This window comes from Canis lupus, chromosome X, assembly GCF_011100685.1.
Source record: "Canis lupus familiaris isolate Mischka breed German Shepherd chromosome X, alternate assembly UU_Cfam_GSD_1.0, whole genome shotgun sequence".
NCBI lineage: Eukaryota > Metazoa > Chordata > Mammalia > Carnivora > Canidae > Canis > Canis lupus.
Genome location: NC_049260.1, coordinates 1,818,968 through 1,836,998, shown reverse-complemented (window position 1 = coordinate 1,836,998; position 18,031 = coordinate 1,818,968).

The window sequence follows — 18,031 nt, the reverse complement described above, 5'->3', positions numbered from 1 at the left end:
TGGCAGGGGGAAGACATGCCCTGGCTGCTTATAGAAGTAAAAGTAATGGACTGTGTTTTCCAAAAGTATTGACTCAGAGCAATGGAAGCTGTTAAGTGCAGGGCTGTTTGGTACTAGTTAGGAAGACGGGAAGTCGGGAGGACCACACCCATTACTGAGGCCTGTCCATGGGTGGCATGGGTGTTACAGAGGACAGATTCTCAAAGGTGGAAAACCCTTGTTAACAAAGCAAGAAAGGGAGAAAGTCTGTGGAATCCCAGAAGGACGATTTGTAGGAAAATGTGTCATCCAGTGTCAAAGACAGAGGGGAGCTACTAGATTGTTTCTTAAGCTTTTGGGTTTCCTCTTGACTTCTACTCAAAGCCGTAGAGCAAAGCTCGGCAACCTTTTTCTGTAAAAAGGGTAAAAACTTATGGCTTTTGTTTGCCGTATGTATGGTCTCTGGTGCAGCGTCAACTCTGCCCTATAAGTGGGTAAGCAGATATAGGCAATACCTAAGACATGGGCATGGCTGGGTTCCAATAAAACTTTATTTATAGACACAGAGACTGGAATTTCACATAATTTTTAGGTGTTGCAGAAGATCGTTCTTTTGATTTTCCCCCAACGATTTAAAACAATGCATAAATGAATCTTAGAGGACATGCAGCAATAGGTGGCTGGCAATGTGTGGCTCGTGGGTCATTAGTTCTCAACTCGTGGTCTAGGTGACTCTCTTTTCTTTAGAGAAACAGAACTGATTGGATATATACATAGGAAGAGATCTCTTACGGGGAATTGGCTGACATGATTAAGGAGGCTGTGAAATCCCATCATCTGCCATCTGCAAGGTCAAGGACCCTCCAACTTGGCTGCCTGGATGAGAAGACAGGAAGTTAATGCTCCATGCCCTAGGATCCTTGGCATCGGGGATCCTCACCTGAGCCAGGTTCTTCCAAGTAGGTCTGCTGTCATTGCATCAGGCCCAGAGATGAGCTTTGACACATGTCAAGCAGAGGAGCACATCTTCCCACCAGCATGGTGGCAGGGGGAGCTCTGGTTCTTCTGAGGAAGCCAGAGGAAGGGTCCACAGTCCAGTGCTGGCATCGTGGGGGCTGCAGATAGTCGGGGGAGCTGTGTGGCTTCCAATCAATGTCCCCATGAGCTGTGGCTGTTTGCCTTTACATTATGGACCCTGCTACCATCATCCCCATCTGTGAACCAAACATCCTGGTCCTCAGACCCTCCCCATGGCTCATTCATCCTCTTCATGGCATCTATGTTCACATGACTCTCTTTCTCTCTGTTTTTATTGAAGTTCAGTTGACACACAACGTTACCTTAATTTCAAGGGTATAACATAGAGATTTGACAAGTCTACACATTATGCTGTGCTCCCCACACGTGTAGCCACTCCTTCTTCTCTTCCCCCTATTTGCTCATCCCCCTACATCCTTCACTCTGGAAACCACTTATTTGTTCTCTGCACTTATGGGTCTGTTTGTGCTTTTTGTTTGTTTATTCCTATGTTTTGCTTTTTCAGATTCCACATATAAGTGAAATCATATGGTATTTGTCGTTCTCATTTCACTTTGCATAGTACCTTCCAGCTCCCTCCCATGATGTCTCAAATGGCAAGATCTCATCCTTTTTGATGGCTGAGTACTATTCCGGATGATTCTCTTCTTAAAGGACCCCAATACTTCCAGCTATTCGTAAGAAGGCAATACCCCATTTCTTCCCCATAATGGTTGGGAATGAACAGGAAGTCACATTTCCTTCCAGCTCACATCAAGCAAACTGGTTCCGATCCCCACAAGTCAGAAATGTGTCTGGAACAACAGTTGGTATTTCCTGGATATCTCTGTGTGCCAGACACAGTTCTAAAAGGACTCCATTTAAAGTCCTAAATGCTCCAGGGTGTGGAGGCTCTTAGAGCCCTCATTTCCTGAATGAGGAAATTAACATTTAGGGAGGATAAGAAGTTTTTGGAGGCGTGCCAAATGTGGCACAGTTAATAAGAAGAAGCACACAGGATTTCACCTATGCAGCCCTGCTTCCATTGCTGATACTTCCAGCCAAGGCACTCCGGGGTCTGCAGGATAAGAAAGGCAAACGAGTAGAGAAAACAGATGCTGACTCTGTCCTCCCGACATCCAAACAATGATTGCTTTTATCTGTCTGCAACTCAACTCAGAGGGATCTACCATTGAGCTGGAATGACTGGCCTTTGGGATATACCCATGGGTCAGACCATCAGATGAGCCTGTCCAAGTAGCTTTGTTTAAATACAGCCAATGATGGATAATGGGCTATGATGCCCTTGTGGGTCAGACATCAGTTTAGATGTCCCTGAGATGATATTTTTAAGATGAGATGAACATTTATATTAGTAACCTTGGCATCAAGTGGATTGCCCACCACAGTGTGGGTTGGGATCACCAAATCCATTAAAAGAATTAACAGAAAATAGAGAAAGTTCCCCTAACAAAGCAGGACGTCTGTCTCCAGAGCACAGCATAGAAATTCCTCCTGAGTTTCCAGCACACTACCTTGCGGACTTTGGATGGATGCCTGCAGCATCAGCTCTTACCTGAATTTCCAGCCTGCTGGCTTGCCTTATGGATTCTGGACTTCCTGGCCCTCAGAAATCATGTGAGCCAGTTCCTTAAAATAAATGTCTCTGCCTCTCTCTAATTCGGTGTATGTATAGATGGATGGATAGATGGATAGATAGATGGACAGATGATAGAAAGCATGGATGAATGGAGAGATATGATGGATGGATGGTTGGATGGATGGATGGATGGATGGATGGATGGATGGATAAATATTATAGATGGATAGATAGATATTATGGATAGATAGGTGGATAGATAGATGGATGGACTTGTAGTTGAATGGATGGATGGATGGATGGATGGATGGATGGATGGTTCAGTGGATAGATAGATAGATAGATATGGGGATGCAGATAGGGATATAAAGTATTTCTGTATCTCTATCTATCTCTGTGTCTATGCCTCTACCTCTCACAATCTCCTGTTGCTTCTCTCTCTGGAGAACCTAGTCCACAGCCCGAAGAACACAAAACAGGTACGGCACATACCCCAGCTGCACCACGTGTGGTTCCAGGGCAAAGTTCATTCCCGTGATCTCTGTGAGAGGATTAAACTATTTTGGGAATCGCTGACTTGGGGCAAAATCTGAGAATGCCTTGTCTAGACAGGTCTTTGGTTTGCTGCATCTGAGCAGAGCCCGCTCCAAATCCACACAGGATTGTCTTGCACAATATTCTAAATACCTGTGGTCTGTTAACTGGGAGGTCAAGATAAGTGACTTTTATTAAGATGTCTAAACCTCAGACGCTGAGCGGGATTTTCAAGCTCTGACATCAAGGCTCAGATTGGCAAGAGCGGCATGAGGTTCGCGGGGCCTACGGCATCCATGCAGCCAAAGTACATTATTTTTAAAGTTTAATCCTCCCTCCCCTGCCCCCGAGATCATTTTGCATTCACTAGTGCATAAGACTATTCAACAGGAGCCCTCTGGCTGGATCAGGGAGACTCCCCCTTTTCAGCAGGGACAGTTCTCTGTGGGTAACGGCATCCCCTGGGGTGCGGCTCTGCCTAGGGCCTTTTTGAGAAGCCTGGGTGCCTGCCTGTAGCGCTGGGCTCTCCTGGGAGCATCAGTGGCTCTATCCTGCAGCTGTGTGCGGGGTGTTGCAGGCTGTCCACATTCTTCAGCGACGACTGCATGGGTTTTGTTTTTATTGCTTAGCAATTCGACAGGATAGCCATGCACTTCATTAATCTGCTGACTCCCTCCATATGCCTCCCTCCTACACATTCATAATTCGGAAATGAAAGCAGCATGACGCCTCCTCCCCTGGTAATGGTTTTCTTCCAGTTTGGTTGTCTTGAAGCTCTGATAGCTCCATGAATTTCTTTCTTTCCCCTGGGCTGTGTCCTTCTCAGCTCGAGCCATTGCTGTGCTTACTGCAAACCTGCCTCCCTCTCCTAAGTTGACTATGCTTGATGCCAACCCTCCAGGCAACCCCAGCTGCCCAGAGCAATGAGAGGGGGTCCCCTCGCTTGCAGCGCTGCCCTCTGCGGGCTCAGCCTGCTGCTCTACAGGTCCATTTAGAATTCTCAGACATACCTAAGGAGACCATGGTCTTTGCAAAATGCTTTTGTTTCTCTGTTAACACTGACTTGGCCCTTTCCCACTTGGAAACGAAAAAAGCAAGCAGCTCCTCAACCATTATACTCCTTCACTTTGTGCCTGGGAGCACAGCTCTGCAACAAAATTTTATATCCATATAGTGTTTTCTTTTTTTTTTTTTAATAGACTAGTTTTTAGAGCAGTTTTACATTCACAGCATCATTAAGTGGAAGGTACAGCGTTCCCATATACCCCCTGCCTCCACCCACCCAGAGACTGGCCTACGATGAACATCCCGCACCAGATTGGAACACTTGTAAAATTACAATAGATAAAAATAAAATACATGTAAAATTAAAATACATGTAAAATTAAAATTAAAATTAAAACCTGCATCAACACATTATTATCACCGTGAGTCTGCAGGCAGGTGCTCAACCACTGAGCCACCCAAGTCCCCGATTGCCCTCTTTCATTTACTATTCAAATTTCCCAATGTACTTTTTTCTGATACATGCTATTTATTAACTTAAAAAATGTATAGTATCAGACTTAATTATTTTTCTTTTTTCTTTCATTTTTTTTTCATTAACATATGGTGCAACATTGGTTTCTGGAGTAGAATTCAGTGATTCATCTGTTATATACAACATCCACTGTTCATCCCACCATGTGCCCTGTTTTTAAATGATGGTCCCCGCTGAGTTTGGGGGTCCAAAGTAAAAAGAAAGTTGTGCATTTGCCTATTTACTATAATGCCTGTCAACATTTCAGGATCCATGATGGGGATTTTCATATCCCAGATTTCCCCCAGCCCTGGGTATCCTCAACCCAATCGCTTGTCTCTTGTATTTCTAAACACTTGTATTCTCCCAGCAGGACAACTGAGCAGAAATTTTTATAGAGAGATATTTGCCTGCATTCACCACCCAGAGATATTTGGCCTCGCTCCACAATTACTCCTTGGGGTCTGGAGTTGTCCTAGAATATATAGGAGTGAGGACTCACCCAATTGACTACTGTAGAAATATTCTCTAAATGTGAACAAGTGTCTCACACTCAGCTCACAAAATCGCATCATCTTTCCCAGGGTCCCCACCACTGGCAGACATCACTTCCCCAGTACCTTCGCCCATCCAGATACAGTAGGCGAAGGACCCACCATAATGAAATGCAATGCTGCCTGCTGTCAACGGCCCAACCTGGTGATGAACAAGGAAGGCTGGAACCATTTGGAGAGGAAATCCACGTGAGTCCTTCTAAATGGCTTGGGATCTACAGAAAGGGAAACTTGGCCAGGGGGTTGCAGGATTCTCAGGGTAACTTGTCATGGGGTGTGCACATCGTATTGTCAACACCCAAGCCATTGCCTGACATCTGCATTGTGCATCAACATGGCAGTGGCCCATTCCATAGATGTCACTCTAACAAAATCCCCTACATGCATCTGCATTTGAGATGAATAAGGACAACACAACATTGAATTTCGTGGCCAATGCCTAGAGCCATGCATTACTATCTTTGTGAAAAGAGCTTCAGCTACCACCCCTGTGTGTGTGGCCTCCTTGACCACATGTCCCGGCCATGATGGTGCCCAGCCTGTGCTCTGAGAGAAAATGGGCTCCATCGAGAATGGGGTGAGTGCTGTTGCTGCTGATGGTGGTCTACATGTTGAGTGGAAAGGTTCTAGAGATGTATTGTCTAACATGGTAGCCACTAGCCACCTCTGGCTAGTGAAATTTAAATTCAAATGGTTTAAAGTAAAAGAAAATTTAGAAGTCACTTCAGTGCTCAATAGCCGCCATATTGGACCCCATTGCTTGGAACATTTTCCCATAATTGCACAAAACACTGTAGGACTGCCCATCCAGTCTAGACACTGGATATTTCTGAGAGACATCCAATTACAAAGAGGTTAAAGGATCTTTAATTTCTGGAATTCTTCTGATTATAAGGTCCGAAGGCACATGGATGATACCCACGTAGAATACAGAACAATCGGCAACATACTCTTTACAACCAGGACCCAAATCCATCTGTCTCAAAACTTGCAGCTCACTAGATAATGTAAAAATGTTTCTACGTTTGTAGGCATCGTCGTATCATCCATGTGCGGCGTGGCTGTGGAAGTCTACAGCTGTGTATATATGATCCCTGTGTATTCTTATGTTCCGTCACTATTACGCTACCATCTCTAGATGAGCAAAAAACAAGAATTGGGCTTCTCACAGGAGGAACCAGCGAAAAAAGACGACCAGCCAAAAACGCCACCCAGTCGTGTTGGAAAATGAGACATGCAAGTTGTGCTGAGCACCCTCTGTCATAGGGATGCACGAGATTGCTCAAGTCGGAAGGCTGGCTGTCCTAATCAGAAGGACGCTCACGCGGCTGGTAAAGACACCAGAGCAGTGGTTGGACTTTGCACAATCACTGTTGATTTGTTTCACATCACTCATCCATGGCGGGTGTCCATGCTCGAGCAGATTTCTTCCAAGTGCAGAGTAGGAGGTGCAGGTTCCTTGACAAATTCGTGCCCCACTGCCTTCCACACCTGCCTCCTGAGCTATGCTTGCTTCTGTTTCTTGGCTTCTCACTGGGGATGTTTTTGCCGCTGTTGTTTCCACCCCATGCAGCTGCAAGGGGACAAGCATGCCCACCCCGGGGAGGTTTCCCTAGTGTACACCCTTCCACTCACATTCCTTTGAACAGAGCTCAGCTGCACGAACACATCGCAGTGTAAGCCCAGCTGTGAAATGTCATCAAGTGGAGAAGAGGCAACAGTTGCTTTTCTCTCCCTTAGCAAGTCCCTACCTTCTGGTGTGACCACCTACTGATGCGCATTCTAAGCAATGAGAATGTCCATCCCTCGCTGCCAAGGCCGCAAATCACTGCCGTCCTTTTGGAAATCCATTTGGCACCATCGTGCAAAGCTGAACATGACTGAGTGGTTCCCCTCGTTGGGGTAAAGCCTGCGGGAACTCTTGCATACTGTGTGCATGTACCCGCATGCCCCTAGCGGGTACGTCTGTGCAGCCGAGAAACCTGGAAACAACCCACACGTGTGCCGACGGGAGAATGCATATGTGAAGTGTGAAATAATCACACAATGCAGGGTTGTGCAAAAGCAGAGATAACAAATTAAGTCTGTATGCAACCTATGGCTGAATCTTAGCAATTCAGCATGGAGAGAAAAAAATACACACGACCAGATGATGTGCTATCAGTGACAGAGACTCAAAAGAAAACAAACTTATATCACATACGAATATGTGTATATATTTTATATATATGTCTTCTCTGTAATAAAATACATGATAGTACAATATTATGCATAAAAACACTGTTGTCACGGCGTTTGGGGAGCTGGCTCCTGGCAGCTTTGCTGCTGTGAGCTCTGCGGGATGTTGCTCCTTCCCTTCATGTGCCTTTCCTGGCAATCTGTGTTCCCAGTTCACGTCCAGAGAGCAGGGTGGACTCAAACCCAGCTGCATTCTAAAAACATCAAGAGAACAGCCCTCCACAAAAACGAATCACACGCTTTAAACCACCTTTATGCTGCATCGGAAACAAAACTGCCGGCTTCATGACTCGGTGGCACCTGCTAGATGCGGTGGAGGATGCTTTCCCCTCTGGGTTCACCAAGCAGCTGCCGTGCACGGAGTACACTTCATCCCGACATTCCTTTGGCTTTGGAAGGCTCACAGCTTCCAAGTGGGTTTGAAATCCTAGGAGCAACCAGCTATCATCTTGCATGAGCAAAGGAAAGAAGAAATCACAATCAATTAAGGCAAAATGCACACGTTGTCAAGAATCTTTAGGCGGCATATAAACGCGCACACATTTCGGGAAAGTGTCTACTGTATGTCATGGGATGGTGTGTATTTATTTCAAGCCATGACACACCTGCTCTTGGACGGGGTCACCCATCTTCCCGGCCAGAATCCCGGGGGGCATGCCAACCTGGCATGCTTCATCGTCTGGAGAACCTACTGATGCCCACTTTCCTCCAATACACACCTCACGACGGCTCATGTAATGTTGTCCTTGTAGACCGTGCTGAGTGGGATACACTGTGGAAGGACTCAGCCCATGTCCCTCCCTCATCAGTGTTCCATTTTGGTTATGAGACTTCACACTTAAAACGTGGCAGGGAAGATTCCAGACATGAGTCAAATTGTAAACAAAGTGGGAAGAACACCCAGCAGTTGGCCTTCTCCTTGGACCCCAGACATAGTTAATGGGCTAGATTTTCACAGCGCACACAACCATTTCGGCCGTGGGGAGGACAGATGGTAAGATCTCTGAATATCTCGCTCTGAAGATCTAGCCTGTCCAGGAATCTCTGACGCCCAACACGTTGGTAGATGTTTTGACTTCCCATTTCCACCCAGTGTAGGGAACATGGTTCCTAGTGAACCATTGTTGAGACACTGCCTCAGAAACCGAGACGTGGAGCGACACAGCAACTGTTCGAGCAAACGCGAACACTCGACGGGCAGACAGCATTTGTATGGGGTGCCAACAGGACTTTCCATCCTACAGAACACTTTGCGAGCACCCACGTGCGAGACTCAATCTCGTGGAAGCTCCACTTATGAATATCAGTGGACAATACCCACGGACATTTAGAGCTATGATATTTGGGAACATAAATGTTGCTCCAAGAGTCATCGTTCTTATGGTATTTAGAAGCCTTTCGGGCTTCTGAGCGTTATTTGCAGAATTGGGGAGCCATCTTGGTTTCTGAGCATTATTTGCAGAATTTGGAGGCCACTCTGTTTCTGAACATTATTTGCAGAATTTGGAAGCCACTCTGGTTTCTGAGCATTATTTGCAGAACTTAGGAGCCACTCTGTTTTCTGAGCATTATTTGCAGAATTGAGGAGCCATCTTGGTTTCTGAGCATTATTTGCAGAATTTGGAGGCCACTCTGGTTTCTGAGCATTATTTGCAGAATTGAGGAGCCATTTTGGTTTCTGAGTATTATTTGCAGAATTTGGAAGCCACTCTGTTTTCTGAGCGTTATTTGCAGAATTTGGAGGCCACTCTGGTTTCTGAGCATTATTTGCAGAATTGAGGAGCCATCTTGGTTTCTGAGCGTTATTTGCAGAATTTGGAGGCCACTCTGGTTTCTGAGCATTATTTGCAGAATTGGGGAGCCATCTTGGTTTCTGAGTATTATTTGCAGAATTTGGAGGCCACTCTGGTTTCTGAGCATTATTTGCAGAATTGGGGAGCCATCTTGGTTTCTGAGTATTATTTGCAGAATTTGGAAGCCACTCTGGTTTCTGAGCGTTATTTGCAGAACTTAGGAGCCACTCTGTTTCTGAGCATTATTTGCAGAATTGAGGAGCCATCTTGGTTTCTGAGCATTATTTGCAGAATTTGGAGGCCACTCTGTTTTCTGAGCTTTATTTGCAGAATTTGGAGGCCACTCTGGTTTCTGAGCGTTATTTGCAGAACTTAGGAGCCACTCTGTTTCTGAGCATTATTTGCAGAATTGAGGAGCCATCTTGGTTTCTGAGTATTATTTGCAGAATTTGGAAGCCACTCTGTTTTCTGAGCGTTATTTACAGAATTTGGAGGCCACTCTGGTTTCTGAGCATTATTTGCAGAATTGAGGAGCCATCTTGGTTTCTGAGCATTATTTGCAGAATTTGTAGGCCACTCTGTTTTCTGAGTGTTATTTGCGGAATTTGGAGGCCACTCTGGTTTCTGAGCATTATTTGCAGAATTGGGGAGCCATCTTGGTTTCTGAGTATTATTTGCAGAATTTGGAAGCCACTCTGGTTTCTGAGCGTTATTTGCAGAACTTAGGAGCCACTCTGTTTCTGAGCATTATTTGCAGAATTGAGGAGGCATCTTTGTTTCTGAGCATTATTTGCAGAATTTGGAAGCCACTCTGTTTTCTGAGCGTTATTTGCAGAATTTGGAGGCCACTCTGGTTTCTGAGCATTATTTGCAGAATTGAGGAGCCATCTTGGTTTCTGAGCGTTATTTGCAGAATTTGGAGGCCACTCTGGTTTCTGAGCATTATTTGCAGAATTGGGGAGCCATCTTGGTTTCTGAGTATTATTTGCAGAATTTGGAGGCCACTCTGGTTTCTGAGCATTATTTGCAGAATTGGGGAGCCATCTTGGTTTCTGAGTATTATTTGCAGAATTTGGAAGCCACTCTGGTTTCTGAGCGTTATTTGCAGAACTTAGGAGCCACTCTGTTTCTGAGCATTATTTGCAGAATTGAGGAGCCATCTTGGTTTCTGAGCATTATTTGCAGAATTTGGAGGCCACTCTGTTTTCTGAGCTTTATTTGCAGAATTTGGAGGCCACTCTGGTTTCTGAGCGTTATTTGCAGAACTTAGGAGCCACTCTGTTTCTGAGCATTATTTGCAGAATTGAGGAGCCATCTTGGTTTCTGAGCATTATTTGCAGAATTTGGAAGCCACTCTGTTTTCTGAGCGTTATTTACAGAATTTGGAGGCCACTCTGGTTTCTGAGCATTATTTGCAGAATTGAGGAGCCATCTTGGTTTCTGAGCATTATTTGCAGAATTTGTAGGCCACTCTGTTTTCTGAGTGTTATTTGCGGAATTTGGAGGCCACTCTGGTTTCTGAGCATTATTTGCAGAATTTGGAAGCCACTCTGTTTTCTGAGCGTTATTTGCAGAATTTGGAGGCCACTCTGGTTTCTGAGCATTATTTGCAGAATTGAGGAGCCATCTTGGTTTCTGAGCGTTATTTGCAGAATTTGGAGGCCACTCTGGTTTCTGAGCATTATTTGCAGAATTGGGGAGCCATCTTGGTTTCTGAGTATTATTTGCAGAATTTGGAAGCCACTCTGGTTTCTGAGCGTTATTTGCAGAACTTAGGAGCCACTCTGTTTTCTGAGCATTATTTGCAGAATTGAGGAGCCATCTTGGTTTCTGAGCATTATTTGCAGAATTTGGAGGCCACTCTGTTTTCTGAGCTTTATTTGCAGAATTTGGAGGCCACTCTGGTTTCTGAGCGTTATTTGCAGAACTTAGGAGCCACTCTGTTTCTGAGCATTATTTGCAGAATTGAGGAGCCATCTTGGTTTCTGAGCATTATTTGCAGAATTTGGAGGCCACTCTGGTTTCTGAGCATTATTTGCAGAATTGGGGAGCCATCTTGGTTTCTGAGTATTATTTGCAGAATTTGGAAGCCACTCTGGTTTCTGAGCGTTATTTGCAGAACTTAGGAGCCACTCTGTTTCTGAGCATTATTTGCAGAATTGAGGAGGCATCTTTGTTTCTGAGCATTATTTGCAGAATTTGGAAGCCACTCTGTTTTCTGAGCGTTATTTGCAGAATTTGGAGGCCACTCTGGTTTCTGAGCATTATTTGCAGAATTGAGGAGCCATCTTGGTTTCTGAGCGTTATTTGCAGAATTTGGAGGCCACTCTGGTTTCTGAGCATTATTTGCAGAATTGGGGAGCCATCTTGGTTTCTGAGTATTATTTGCAGAATTTGGAAGCCACTCTGGTTTCTGAGCGTTATTTGCAGAACTTAGGAGCCACTCTGTTTTCTGAGCATTATTTGCAGAATTGAGGAGCCATCTTGGTTTCTGAGCATTATTTGCAGAATTTGGAGGCCACTCTGTTTTCTGAGCTTTATTTGCAGAATTTGGAGGCCACTCTGGTTTCTGAGCGTTATTTGCAGAACTTAGGAGCCACTCTGTTTCTGAGCATTATTTGCAGAATTGAGGAGCCATCTTGGTTTCTGAGCATTATTTGCAGAATTTGGAGGCCACTCTGGTTTCTGAGCATTATTTGCAGAATTGGGGAGCCATCTTGGTTTCTGAGTATTATTTGCAGAATTTGGAAGCCACTCTGGTTTCTGAGCGTTATTTGCAGAACTTAGGAGCCACTCTGTTTCTGAGCATTATTTGCAGAATTGAGGAGGCATCTTTGTTTCTGAGCATTATTTGCAGAATTTGGAAGCCACTCTGGTCCTGGGCATTACTTACATACACCTGGCTCTCAAATATATGTTACTGAAGCCAACACACATGTATGGCACCTCCTGTGATTCCCCCTTGCTATCCACGCTTGGATACATGGCACAAATCTCAAACATTTTATGTCTGAAGAAGAACTCATGCTCCTGCCCTGTTTTACCTGCTCCACCCTCAGTCCAGCATATGTGAATAATGGCCATGACTCCTAACCCAGTTGTTCAAAACCTAAGACCGATTCCTGGCCGGCTTCTTTTCTTGGCTCCATATGTCACAAGGCCATCGCCAATGACCTAGTTCTTCAAGAACAAAACCCGAGACAAATTCCCAACCTATTTTCTTTCTTTTTTCTGTCCTAGACAAGTATCCAGTTGATAGGATGATAGACATGTCCCAATGGGTGCTCTGAGTCTGTCCATTCCCTTCATTTCCAATAAAGCCACTTCTCAAATCCATATTTTTCTTTCACTCGCATCCCCATAATGAGCCGTGTTTGCCTCCCTAATCTTCTGTCTACACAGCAGCCAGAATATGCTCAAAAATGTCAACCAGCCCATTCCATGCTCTTAATTAACGTCCTCCCATCACACTCAGGGTAACATTCAGACCCCTTCCAGTGCATTCTTGGGACCTACCATCTCCCAGATCTCTATTCCCATTTCCTTCCTCCACCCTTGACTGCATGGAATTCAGCCCAGCTCTTCAGAGCTGAGGCTCCATCGTCAGACTCCTGGGTCACCAGTGTCCCCTCTGCCACAAGCACCTTCAGAGCCACCCAGTACAGCCTTGAGCAGATCACCTACAGCTCTGTGGAATGCCTCCAGGCAAGCCACAGCTCTCTGGCCAGAATGGGAAGCAAGCACAGCACTAGATGTCCCTTCACTCCTACATGAGCTCATCTTGTGGCTTCCAGCCCTACGGCCATCTGTCTGTCCCTTGTCATGTAAGCAGAAGGCCCTTTATGTAGCCCACACAGCTACCTCCTGAACCTACACAATCTAGATAAATTGTCCATAACTTCCTGACAGTTGATAAATGGCACTTTATTAGCACGGTTCATCAACAGTCCAGGTCAAGTTCGTGCATGCAGAGACCTCTTCTCCCTGTGGCATTGAAGCATTTAAGCCAACAGATGCACAGCTTGCCTTTGAGGTCCACCCTGCGGTCACAGAGAAGCAAAGCAGCTATGCAGCCTGGAGACACAAATTGTCCTCTGGACAACCTTAAATGGTCAGATTAGTGAGAATCAATGCATTCTGCGTACAGATAACACAAAGATGGCTGTGGTGAAGACCATCTCTACCCTGTGCGGGCGGGGTTTGGTGTGGAGGAAGAGAAAGGTCTCAGATTTTCTTTGTGAGTGAATGTGTGTGTAAATATTGGCCAGGCCCCATCAACACTGCTGTGATATTTCTACAAATCTCATTTGGAAATGCAATCATGGATTTCAGGAGAGCTGTGCGTGAACCACATCATGAGAAGTCATGGCCCCCTCCCATCCCTCTGAGCTGGGACTTGGCACACGGGTCTTGCAATTCAAAAGAAACATTTATTTTTCTGAGTGAGGATGAGGATGGGGGGGAAACGTGAAACCACATTTCTTGTCCAACTGATGGGAGGGAAGGAAGCCAGCGTGCTCATTGTGTAGCATCTCCTCCAAATTCGTGTCCACTTCCAACTGCAGAATGGGACTATCTTTGGAAATACGATTTTTGCAGATTTATTTAGTAAAGAGGAGGTCCTGTTGGAATAGGGAAAACTCTAAAATCAAGGACCAGCATCTGTCAAAACACTGAAGAGACCCAGACAGCATGTGACAGTGGAGGCAGGCATTGGGGGGACGCGTCTACCATCCAAGGCATGCTAAGGATTGCCGGCAGCCCCCAGATGCTGGTGAGGGGTGCGGAACAGACCCTCTCCTGGAGCTTCCACAAGGAACCCGCCCTGCCCATGCCTCTACCTCCCACGTCCCATCTCTGGAGCCATCTGCAAAGGCCATGACACCCCAGCCTACAGTTTCCTGGCGGCAGCCAGAGGGCACAAACACACCCTGTTTTGTTGATCCATTCTGTTAGGGAGAGGGTGCAGGGGTGGGGAAGGTTACAGCCTTTCTGGTGCATGTCACACTCCTGGGGGGGCTGGGGTAGAGGTCATAAAAGCTGTGATAAGCACTGCCCCCCCCCCAATCAGAGGTGTTGCAGAGTTCCGGGCTGCAGATCCTATCTGCAATTGCTTCCTCTAAACAAAGCCTTAAATTCCTTGGAGCCTTAAAGTTGGATCCCCACTGCAGAGAGGAGAGCCAGAAAGTCTCCATCCAGAGCCCCACGACGCTGCACTGTCACATAAGCTCCAAGGCATATGAACAACAGACTCAAGGCTCCCAAAATTTGCTGCCAAATATGAGCGATAACCCATCCCTGACCTCAGCCCTGTACACACTGTTCAGCACTCTCAACGGTATCGTGCATGCCTCCCACCACCGGATGGTTTCAGCAGCAGTTAGAGCTGAGCGCCTCCCATTGTAGGGAGGGGCCTTCCAGAACACTCGCCAGCCGCAGTGCCCAGGTGCTGTTCTGTGCTTTCATGGTTTGGATGTGGGGCGAGGACTGGCCGAGACAGAGGGCATGCTTGGTGTGGTGGCCCAAGGGATTCCCATATGGACAGCAGTGCTCCTAGGGGAGACCTTCATGGGGTTTAGCAGGTGGCTGGGCAGGCCTTGCTCTCCTGGATCATCTCCAAGCCCCTCTGTCTGTTCCTGCTCATGGGTTCGGTCACTCACCTCCTCTGAGCTCATTGCCATCTCCAGCTACTTTGCGGTGGCCTTGAAACTTCCCATTCCCCAAACATCTATAGAGGACGTGGGCCTTTGCCATCCCGTTCCTACTGATTCCATAGCAGCGCTGGGTGCTCCTTGAAATGCTCCTGCTCCTTGAACTTTGTGATTGTGAGGCACTAGACTGAGTCTCCCCAAATTTCATATGTTGAGGTCCCAATCCCCAGGACCTCAGAATGGGACTCTCTTTGGAAGTGGGGTCTCTAAAGAGGGGATTGAGGCACAATGAGGTCAGTCATGTGGGCTGTGATCCCATAGGATGGGGATCCTATAAGAAGAGGGGATGAGGACGCAGACACATCCAGAGGGATGACCATGTAAGGACATGAGGAGAACACAGGGTCTACATACCCAAGAGAGAGGCTTCAAGGAGAACCAGCCTCTACGCCACCTGGACCTCAGACTCTCAGCCTCCAGGATCAGAAGCAAACCAAAACTATGATACTCCACATTATTTTTCCAATCCTGCTGCCATCTCTTTCTTTATCATTGGGCAGAGCTGTCTTGGCTGTTAAATGTTGCAACCAGATTTTAGAGAGATTCCAGAGAAGATTTGGGAAGATGCTCATGGGCCCACCATTCAGCTCGAGACGTAGAAGTTTTCCACCATCCTACACGATACTCTGGAGTGTTCCTTAGGCTTCAAGGGTCCTTTGCAAGCTCCATGTGGTTCCAATTCCTTATTCTCCATTGACACGATGCCACAGACCCACACACAAGTCCAAGTACCACTTAGTCATCAGTGAATCAACGTCTATTCATAGATATTTTGCAGACATGATATACATCTCTGCATGGACATATATGTCCATATCCCCATGTGTATCCACACTCATGTCCATATTTATGGACATATATACGGATATGGACGTGTTTGAATCTACATGCATATCAGACTTCTCCCCTAGGCTTTAAACCACATATGCAACAACCTCTCATTTCTTTGCTTCCACGTCTCGAACCACAAATACCCAAAGATTTTTTTGGTTTCAGAAACTCTTTCCATCATCAAGGCTTTTCTTTTATCAAGGACCCCAAAGAGTTTTGGTTAATGGACATTTGTATCTACCACTCATGACCATATCAGCAATTACAACCGAGCAATGAAAAACACATGATTTCATTTTAAAGCCATAAAGACAACTATCCAGTGTATTACAAAATAATACTTTTTTTAAAGGAAAAATAATGATGTTGTTCCAAAACGGGAACAAGCAAGCAAGCAGAGTGACATAATTTTATCTCTCTCTTTTTTTTTTTTTTTTTTTGCAACCGTCTGGCTGAATTCAAGAGAACGGAGTTTGCGTATCCACTTTGGCATCAACCTGTGGTCAATACACTGTTTTGGAGGGAGGATATGAAATAAAGTTCATCCTCACCCAGGTGCATCTTTGGGAAAGAGAGGAGTGTTTTCAGACTTTTTCTTTTTTTTTATTTTTATTTTTAATTATTTTGTTTTGTTTTGTTTTGTTTTTAGAGTTTTTAGATCATCGTGGATACTCTTCTCTGATACAACACCAAAATCTGGTGCATGGGGGCTACACAAAGGGTGGTTGCCATGTGCGTGGGAGCTTATATCAATCAGCATTTCACACTTTGTCAAATTACGATCCACCATTCCCGGTGGCCATTGGATGCGTCTTGTACCCACATGCAACTCCATGGCATCACACGTTAGCCATTTGCAACACGTCGCTGGCTACTTTTGCAGATATTCCAGATACCGATGTTTTGTTATAAGACATAAAAAAAATAATCAGGCGTCTTATCTGACGTCTTATCGTGCACAGCTTTAAGGACTGGGCAACTGTCACATCCACAGGATTTGTGCAGTAAAATCCCACTAAGAGTGGTCAGTGGATCAGATCCTGTCAAGTGTGCTTCCTTCCCAGCGAAACCTACAGTGTCACATGGGCTCAAAGAAACTATCAACCCGGGCAGCCCGGGGTGGCTCAGCGGTTTAGTGCCTGCCTTTGGCCCAGGGTGTGATCCTGGAGTCCCGGATCAGGTCCCATGTTGGGCTCTCTGCGTGGAAGCCTGCTTCTCCCTCTGCCTGTGTCTCTGCCTCTCTCTGTATGTCTCTCATGAATAAATAAATAAAATCTTTAAAAAAAAAAAAACAACCATCAACCCATTAAGAGAAAGAGGCAGGCAGATGATGAACCAAAGAAATAAAGCACGGTGGCAGATGGAAGCCTAGGATGTCCCTCTGATCCCTGCTGCCCTACAGGACACGCAGCTTCTCCCCATGATTCAATCACACCCCAATCGAGGCGCAGCCATCAGGAACTTTGCAGATGTCATTATTGGGTCAAATCAGTTGACCTTTACCTAGAGGATCTCGGTGAGCCTCACCGAATCCGGAGAACCCCTAACAAGAAATGGAAAGCGCTTCCTGTTGAAAGAGACTCAGATCACAGAGATTGACAGTGAGGAGATGGTTCACGTCAGGGGGTTCTCTGTTGCTGGTTGGAATGTGGGCATCTCCATGAGCTCAGAGCCACTCCCCACTGATCATCAGGAGGAAACAGACACCCCCGACCTCCTACGCATGGTGCTGAATTCTTCCCACAAACAACAGGGACTTGGAGGAGGCCCCAAGCTGCAGATGAGAAGCTTGACTTCAGCCTGGTGGGACCCTGAACAGAGGTCCCAGTCACACCGCGCCTCAACTAACCTCCAGAACTTTCCGCTAATAAGCAAGTGTTGGCCTAAGTTGCCATATGATTTCTATAGACCAGATTCCCGGTCTCCCGTTATTGTATCTGTGAAAGGGAGGTGTCTGTTGTGTTTGTATTTTTCCAGTTGCCACTATGGATCAGAATAAGGGAAGCACATGGCTCAAGTTTGAGTTGACAGATCGGTGGACTGTAAGGAATCAGAACCTCCTCCGGGGTAAGGGAATTAAGGCTCGTGGGTCACATCTGGCCTCGCCATTGCTTGTGCAAATAAAGTTTTATTGACACACAGCCTTACCCACTTATTTGCATATTACCTATGACCGTGTTTGCATTCCACGAGAGTTAGGTTGTTGCAACAGACACCCAGTGACTCACAAAGCTGAAAACCTTTGCTCTGTTGCT